Raw genomic sequence first — 9,371 nt, forward strand, 5'->3', positions numbered from 1 at the left:
AAACATGAATAAGCTAAAACAGAAGACGAGTCGCACACATGCCACTTTACAAAAGGAAAAAACCTCGCTTAATGTTAGGTGCACACTCTTCTGAGATTTTTACTCAAATTTTACGCTAATGGTATATTTTGACTATCACTTCACTAAGGAATATATACTGAATGTATGCTGATTTTCTGATCTAACTTTATGACATCAGTTTACTCTGGGCCAACAATAGAAATGTTTCCTCTCAAAGTAATTACAAAAATACTAAATTTTTATAATAAAATTAACTTAAAAAACGTGGAATCCATATAGAGAAAATATATATACATATCTGAATAATGTGTGCACATGTGTGCATAGCTGTATACACACACACACACATACACACCCCAATATTCCTGGGTGGGAGGTGTTGGGGAAATGATTAAAAATAGTCTCTTGCCAACCCAGAAAATCCTCTCCAGAAATGGAGAAAGAAAAAATTATTAATTATTATTAATTATTTTATTAATGAACTAAGCATTAAACTAGACTGCAATGCGCATTCCAGGCAATCTGCTAATGAGTTTGCAGACAGAAATATCACACTTTTATGTAACCAGGCAGATACAACCCTTTCTATGTACTAAGAGAACTTAACAACACCATTTACTACACACTGTTCATCCTAAATTCACACGGTAATTGGGGTGGCCATTTCTATTAGTTAATTGCCTTTATCCAAATGAAAAGTAAAGCTTCTTGCATCTCTATGACAAGCAAGTAGCTACAACTTGTAGCCAAAAGCCTAGGAGTTTACCACAGACACAGGGAGATAGGGTGCTATCTTCCTTGATGTTTATTTACATTTCAAAGACATAGCTCCAAGGCCTTTAACAAAGATAATCCTGGGTTGTAAAACTAACAAGAAGTTTATTTACTTTTAAAAACATTTGCATGCATCTCAAAGGGACAGAAAAAAGGATTTCAGTTACAAGTTTTCTCAAGGAAATGCTCTAAGAAAAGAGGGGAGAGAAATCTTTTCCCCTTTTTGAACCAGGGAAAATTCAATTTTTAAATATTTGTATTTACTCTTACAGGAAACTATAAAGCTTAACAATTTAAATCAAAATGACAATTTTTTTCTGAGAGTTTGGTTTCGTTTTCCTTGACAAATAATTTTAAACTTCATCAGGAAATATATAACCTCAGAGAATAGGGAGGAAATTTTATTGGAAATGCATATTATTATAAACATAATTTAAAAGTTTGGTGCTGGCTTCAAAGAAGAACGGAAACAGATCCAAATACATAAGAATTGAGTATATGTTAAAATAGTTATTTCAGGGCTTCCCTGGTAGAGCAGTGGTTGAGAATTCGCCTGCCAATGCAGGGGACACAGTTTCGAGCCCTGGTCCAGGAAGATCCCACATGCCGCAGAGCAACTAAGCCTGTGCGCCACAACTACTGAGCCTGCGCTCTAGAGCCTGCGAGCCACAACTACTGAAGCTGCGTGCCTAGAGCCTGTGCTCTGCAACAAAAGAAGTCACCGCAATGAGAAGCCCGTGCACCACAATGAAGAGTAGCCCCCGCTGGCCGCAACTAGAGAAAAGCCCGCGTGCAGTAACGAAGACCCAATGCACCCAAAAATAAATGAATACATAAATTTATTTTTTAATTGTTATTTCAAACAATGGAGATAGTTTGGAATGTTCAGTTAATGATTTGAGAAAATAAGGTTAATGGTACATGAATTCAGCATGTGAATTTAAAAAGTAAACCATCAATTACCTAGAATATAAATAAAAGATTTTAAAGAACATAATTTGATATAGCATGAAACAAAAGGCAGAAACCAGAAAGGATATAACAGAAAGTTAAAACACAAACTGAGAAAATATATTTAATAATTACGAGACACAGATTTCACACTCTTGATAAACTGCTCTTACAAATCAGTTGAAAGATGAACATCTAACATGCAATAAAAATAGAAAAAGAATATCCTGCTGCAGCTTTTCATTCAATCTACAATGCAGTGGACTGCCAGATGCCTCAATATTCTATTTACTATTGCAAAAGAAAATATATGGACAATTAAACTATGACATACCATTTACTTTAAGATGCATTACAAGATCCAATTTCAGAGCTGTTAACATACGAGAAAAAATGCATGTCTTAGAAATATTGAAATGTAATTATAAAAGAGAAAGTACAGGGACTTCCCTGGAGGGTCCAGTGGTTATGAATCTGCCTTCCAGTGCAGGGGACACGGGTTCAATCCCTGGTCGGGGAACTATGATCTCACATGCCGCAGGGCAACTAAGCCCAGGTGCCATAACTACTGAGCCCGTGCATCACAACTAGAGAGCCCGCGTGCCACAACTACAGAACCCATGCACTCTGGAACCCGTGCGCCACAACTAGAGAGAAGTCCACATACCGCAATGAAAGATCTCACCTACCACAACTAAGACCCAATGCAGCCCCCCAAAATTTTTAAGTAAATACTAAAAAAGAAAGTACAACTAGTCACTAAGTATATGAAAAATATGTAACATCACTAGAAATCAAAGAAATATTAAAACAAACATGAGACACTATTTTGTCTACAGTATTTCAAATTTCATTTCCTTTCAAATGTACTGCCTTAACTAAAACCCCACCTAGAATTTTCCCCAATTTTATTTTCTTCATACCACTTATCCAAGTGATTTGTATTTGACTGGTCCCAGGAAATGACAGTAGAATAAATTTGTAAAATGATGCTATTCATGTGGTCTAGACAGGAACTACTTTTAGATTTAGAGTAAATGTAACTTTTGAAAGTTTAGAAAGTAGGAAGATTTGAGATGGCATTTGTGGAGATTTGGAGTAATAGTATCATTATGACATTTTTTTTCTAGATACTAAATAGAGCCAAGGCTGAGTGAGAGAACACATTTTCAGCTTGTTGTGAAGAGTGGACAGTTCAATGAGACAAAGAACTGACTAGACTGGGGCAAGGGTTATTGATTATGGAGCTGTAGATTGGTAGCTTGAAAATCTGATGGGCATTTAGTTGGTGTAAATTTTGTTTGCTAGAATGATGACTTGTAATCGTTTTCTATGTGGTACTTGGTCAGTGGTTTTTCAGCTTGGGATAGACTTCGTTGCACTGGATAACAAATGTGAACAAGACTTTCTAAATGGTAAATAAACATGATTGTTACTCATTTTCTAAGACTGGATTGAAAAATATGTCCCTTAAATTCTAATAATATGTAGAAGCCTGAAATGTAGAAATGTGAGATGTGAGATATAAAGCAAAATTAAGTGTTAGTATTGTGGCACAGGCAAGGTTTTAAGGAAAAGTAAGTGAAAGTAAATGTGATTATCATGGTAGTTTACCTGTCAAACAACTATGATAGATCAATATTAAGGTATCACAGCCAAAATAGTCAGAACTAGATTGCCACAGGTGACTTAGTCTGCCATTGTTTTGTACTTTCTTTTGTACATTCCTGTGAATCATGGCTAGAAGGAAAATTAGAGTGCAATCTAATAACTCTTCCCTCAAACATGAGGCAGTTGGTGCATTCAGAGATTTACTTTGCTGTTATGTGTAGAATGGAAATAAGGGAAGTTCAACTGGAGCATGAAAACTTGTCACAATGTTATTAAAAACAATGTAGATTTGAGGGTATTAGACCTACTCTGTAGTCCATCTCTTTATTTTCCCCGTTAACACGTTTATCTACTTGTTTTCCTTGTCACTGAAATTACTCTTCATTAGCTCAGTTGTACCCATCCCAGTCTCTGTGATTTTCCTCCTACCCGAAGCTACCACTTCTGTAAAATCTTCCATCCTCTATTTGCTGTTTCTTGAGTTTACATTTTCATTTCTACCCACTTTGAAATTTCTGTTTGTAAAATGCTGAATCATTACGTCTGCCTATTATTAGCTTTTCTCCACATTTGTTTTCCCAAACAAACTAGATGGGGAAGAGTCACTTTGATCTTGAGAGACTCCTGAAACCAAAAGTCAAATATATAGTATGACATTTGTATCTTAGTCCAATTCTATTAGAAATCTGTTCAAATTCTTATGGTATGTTCAATATTTTCATTTCTAGAAGACTGCAAAACTCATGACCTAACATAGAGAATCCAGGACAACCAAAACAAATATTTGCCACAAGTTGCATTCAACAACAAAACATTGACTTCAGAGAAAGTTAATGCTTTAGGAAAATCATCTAATATGAGCACAACCATTGTTTCTTCAAGAATAATGCCTTATAAATATGACTTATATGGAACAAGTTTGAAAAATACTTCAGTATCAATTAGTAGTAATAGAAACTTTTCAAGAAAGAAGCCTGATGTGTTAAATATACATGAGAAATTATTTGTTATTAAGGAGGAAAAGTCTCATACTCAAGGGAATTCTTATGAAAATAATCAAAATGAGAAAGCCCTTGATTGTAATAATGGTATTATTCAACACCTAAACATCCAAACTTCAGAGAAGACGTTTAAATATAATAATGGTGGGAAAGCCTTAGAGAAAAAGACTGTGATAATCCCACATAGGCAAATTCATACAGGAGAGAAACTCTGTGAATATAACGGACATGAGGAAAGTTTCTGTGAGAAGTCCTCTCTTTTGAAATGTCATGGAATCTACGTGGAAATGAAGCAACATGAAAGCAGTCAAATTGAAAATAATTGCAGCAGAATGTCACACTTCACTCAACTTCAGAAAAATCAGAGAGGAGAGAGGCTATTCAAATGTAATGAATGTGGGAAAACATTCAATCACAAGTCAAACCTCACAGTGCATCAGAGAACACATACAGGGGAGAAGCGCTATGAATGTACTAAATGTGGGAAGTCCTTCCAACAGAAGTCAATGCACATGGTCCATCAGAGAGTTCACACAGGAGAGAAACTCTATGAATGTAATTTATGTGGGAAGACCTTCAGTCACAAATCAGCCGTCACAGACCATCAGAGAACACACACAGGAGAGAAATCCTACAAACGCAATGAATGTGGGAAGTCCTTTTACCAAGAGTCATCCCTCACTCAACATGGGAGGACTCACACAGGGGAAAAACCCTATGAATGTAATGAATATGGGAAAACTCTTTTCCCAGTTGAATGGTGATGGGTGATTCCATTAGGGGTGCCCTGTCCTGGGTGGGTGAGAGCAAGTGTTCCTGGGAGTGGGCAGTGGGGCCCCAGGCCACTCAGATGTGTGCGATGGGGCTGGTGGGGCTCATTCATTCTTCACATATAGAGGAAGGCCCACTAGGTGCAGGCGCTTTTCTAGGAACACCCATCATTTAACGCATCGAGCAGACATCAGTCCTGCCCCTCAGGGCTTCCGTTCTACTGGGGGTCACACTGTCACACCAGCTATCACATCCAGGTGTGTCCTCAGGACAGTCCATGTGACGCCTTCTTGGCCTCCTCTAGTTATGGATGCATCCTCCCTTACTCTGATGAGGACGGTGGACCCCTGCACCAGCTGAAAATGTGAGTGGGCTTTGTATGTATTCTTTTTTTTTTTTTTTTTTTGCGGTACGCGGGCCTCTCACAGCTGTGGCCTCTCCCGTTGCGGAGCGCAGGCTCCGGACGCGCAGGCTCAGCGGCCATGGCTCACGGGCCCAGCCGCTCCGCGGCCTGTGGGACCTTCCCGGACCAGGGCACGAACCCGCGTCCCCTGCATTGGCAGGCGGACTCTCAACCACTGCGCCACCAGGGAAGCCCTGTGAGTGGGCTTTGGTTCAAGAGGGAGGGACTCCCTTCTCCAAAGAACTGCATGGAGATGTGGGGTCTGTAGATGGGCAGGGCTGGCAGAACCCTGGATCCCACTCATCTGATGGTTTGTGCTGAGGGCAGAGGTCCGAGGGCTTCTCCTGGAAAAGAGGAAAGGAGTCCAAGAGTGCTGCGGACGGGGCTGGGGTGCCGTGAGGAACATTCAGGAGGTCAGAGGCCAGAGTCAGCCCCTAAGAGAGTCCACACCCGTCCCCTCTCCATCCCAGCCCTGCCTCCACCCCCCATTCTGGGACCCAGAACACAAGATGTGGAGAGCATCCGGCTCACTGTTTGATGGATCTGGTTAGCAGTGGTGCTCAGCAGTGGTGCAAGTCCATTTTTAATATTTTTTATTACATATACTAAATTGTTTATTCTATGATATGAAGTTCACTTAAAATAAAATTTAATAGTTTGATTATTTTAAATTGTACATGTAAATGGCAGTAAGTACATTCACAGTGTTACATAACCCCCTCTAACATCTATTCGAGAACACTTGTACCCTTTTGGTCGCTGAATAATTTTCATTCCAGAAACACACCACAGTTGGTTTTCCTTACATCTGTTGATGGACATTAGGACGGTTTTACCTTTGGGCTCTTGTGAATAGTGCTGCTCTGAATACTTGTGTACCAGCATTTGAGTGTCTGTATTCACTTCTTTTGGGTATTGATTGATCTAGGAGTGGAATTTTGGGGTTGACTGAAAACTGTATGCCTGTCCTTTTGAGGATCTGCTCAAGTGTTGTATACAGTGGTTTTTACAATTTGACAATCCCCCAGAATTTAGATGTACTATTCACTTCTTCATCTATGTTGCAATTTCCTCTCTCTCTCTCTCTCTCTCTCTCTCTCTCTCTATCTTTCTCTCTCTCCCAGGTCCCTCACTCTGGGGAAGAAGCCTGTACATTTTGAGTTGCTGACTGAAGAGGTCCCCGTGGCCTGGCACCGAGGGAGACCAGCAGACAGAGGAGCACCTGGGTCCTGACTCGAGTCCACAGCCCCAAACCCCTGGGAGACATTGGCAGAGGCCTCCAGCTGAGTCCTGTTCAATTCCTGGCCTACAGATAGTGTGAGATAATGTTTGTTGCTTAAGCCACTAAGAGTGGCTAATGCTGTCGCACACAGTGGATCACTCCCACGGCCATCAAGCACCAGGCCCTGGCCCTGCCCTCCCTACTGTCCCCTACTGTCCTCCCAAGCTCCCACCAGCCACACTGGCCCCCTTCTGACTCCCTCTCTGGCCAAACACATTCAGCTTCTATGTTTCGTGCCTTCTTCTAGGCTAATTCTCCCCAGATGTGTGCAGGGCTGGCTCCTTCTCGTCTCACTGCTGGGAACAGACATGTCACCTCAATGCAGCCTTTCCAGATCCCCTCACCTAGTGGACTCCAGGACCCCGTTGTGGCACCCTGCTGTTTTTCGATATAGAACTTGCTGTTTTCTTTCTTTTGTTTCTGTATTCTTGGTTTTGTCTATTTTCCCTTCCAGACTGTGAGCTGCTAGAGGGCAGGGACCCTGGTGGTTCTTTTCATCATGGCCCCATTTGAGGGCTCAGGGCACAGCTGGTGAGTAGATAAGAGGCTCCATCCTGCCACTGACAAGCTCAGATGTTAGAGATGGATGCTAATAAGAGGAGGTACAGGCCAGGTCAGGGGCAGGGGAATGTTCAGGAGTCCAGGGGACACTCTCCTGGCCCCAGTTGCTCCAGTAGAGCACACTGGACACATCATTCCCCCTGATGGGAACCACCCATACTACACACCAAGCAGGGAAGCCACAGCACAAAACATTCCTTTGTTTCAGAGACTGCAGGGCATCAACTTTCCTTGGGCCCCGGCATGTTGGGCCCCCCCCCGGAAAGGGGCCCTCTTGTCCACATTGGCCCTGTGGTGTCCAGTTCCCTTACAAGGACTCCTCAGCACAGCCAGTGCAGTGGTTCTTGCCTCAATTTCAAATGAGGACCCTGATGGTCTAACAAGGGGGAATTTCTTTTAATCCAAGGAAGAGTGATCCAGGTTTCAGTTATTGTCTTTCTTCTTTTCCATTTTTCACCATCCAAAGGTCCACTCCTTCCCTGACCCCATGCCCCATGGTCCCTCCCTATAATGTGTGAGTGTCGGTGTACACTTGTGTGGACATGCAGAGGAATCTACTCCACATGTTCGGGGGTCCTAGGAGTTCTAATTCCAAAGCAAGCCCTGTGGGAGGAGGCAGCCCTAGCCTAGGAGGTCCAAACTCTCCCTTCATCTCAAGACTCTGCCCCTGCCCAGTGCCCTGGGTTTTCCCTGCCCCCTTCTGGCCCTCAGTTTTCCAATTGTACAATGATGGGTTAAAAAAAAAAAGACGTTCTAAAGCCTGCACACAGTCTGACTAGCCTTCCACATCCCTGGGCTGGGTATGTCTTGGTGATACAAGCACCCTCAGGCATTCCTTACAGGTTGGAGTCACCCCAGTGGCTCTTGGGTCCCTCTGACCTGCAGCCAGGAAGGGGTTTCAGCCTCAATTAACCTTGTACACTGAGGAACAAGGGACAGTTCCCCAAGATGTGCTGAGGCACTGTAAGTAATAGAAGATGACATGGATGCGGACCAGGCCAAGGAATGGGATCTTCAGAATAGATGAGCCACCTTCAACCTTGCGACTGCCATGGTACCTACGAGGACGTTTCTGAGATGGGGATTGTCACGTCAAAGTTCACACCGTATTTCAGTGCAAAACCAATAGTTTCCTTAATATTAGATTTCCGTAATATAACAGAAAACCCAGAACAATACAGGCTTAGACAAGAGGCAGAGTTTTTCCTTTCTCATGTAAAAAGATCTATGAACTTGGACAGTCCTTGCTGACCCTGAAATGCACATGATTATAGTCAGCCATCATCTGTCTTTCTGTTCCAGCAGCTTTTACGTAGTGTCAATCCTCAAGTCAGTCTCCTACCCCAAAATGGCTGCTGGAGCACCAGCCTAGACCAGCCACCATGTCTTCATTTCTGAGGCAGGACGGAGCCGAGATGAAGGGCCATAGCTCCCACACAGCTGTGTCTGCTCTGTCTAAGCAGTCCCCAAAGCTCCAGGTAATCTTTCTATTCACAATTGATTTGCCTGAAGTTTGGCCACTCTGAGCTGCTAGAGAGGTTAGAAATTAGAGCCTTGAATTTGGTGAACTGCTGTCCTCAATAAAAGAATGAAAACCAAGTGTTGATGACTAGTACTCTTTTCCTACAGTAAACAGCAGGATGAAGAGTTAAAGATGGAATACTCTTCAGATGAGTTGTTCATTCATTTCCCCACAACAGTCTCTCCTTGTTGTTTCTTCATTCCCAGAGAAATTAGAGATGTGGTTTCTAACCAGGATATTCGAGTATTAAAGATTCTTTCAATTCCTGCTGGTGACTGGAAACTTTTGGTAGCTTTCGTTTGCCTGTACCTTGAAAGCAGCTCAGAGAAATTCCTCTTCTGTTCTCTAATGAGGTGGAGAGACATGGAGGGTGGTGTCTTTGGGGGAAGCAGCATGTTCAAAAAGCTGGATCAAAATTCAGTATCTGTCAAAAAAAAGATCTCTTTGATCAAGGAAGTAGAACTATCAGACATC

At 42.1% G+C, this 9,371-nt stretch overlaps 1 protein-coding gene across 1 annotated transcript in view; it reads left to right on the forward strand.

Moving 5' to 3' along the window:
• The window catches only part of LOC307175207 (zinc finger protein 37A-like), a 75,901-nt gene extending 68,920 nt beyond the window's left edge, over nucleotides 1–6,981 (forward strand). Inside the window, exon 7 of the mRNA XM_079900108.1 lies at nucleotides 6,657–6,981. The gene's annotated coding sequence lies outside the window, so the exon portion shown is untranslated. The remainder of the gene's footprint in view (nucleotides 1–6,656) is intronic.
• The last annotated feature ends 2,390 nt before the right edge of the window (nucleotides 6,982–9,371 follow it).

The sequence above is a fragment of the Stenella coeruleoalba genome (genome assembly GCF_951394435.1).
Source record: "Stenella coeruleoalba genome assembly, chromosome: 16".
In the NCBI taxonomy this organism is placed as follows: domain Eukaryota; kingdom Metazoa; phylum Chordata; class Mammalia; order Artiodactyla; family Delphinidae; genus Stenella; species Stenella coeruleoalba.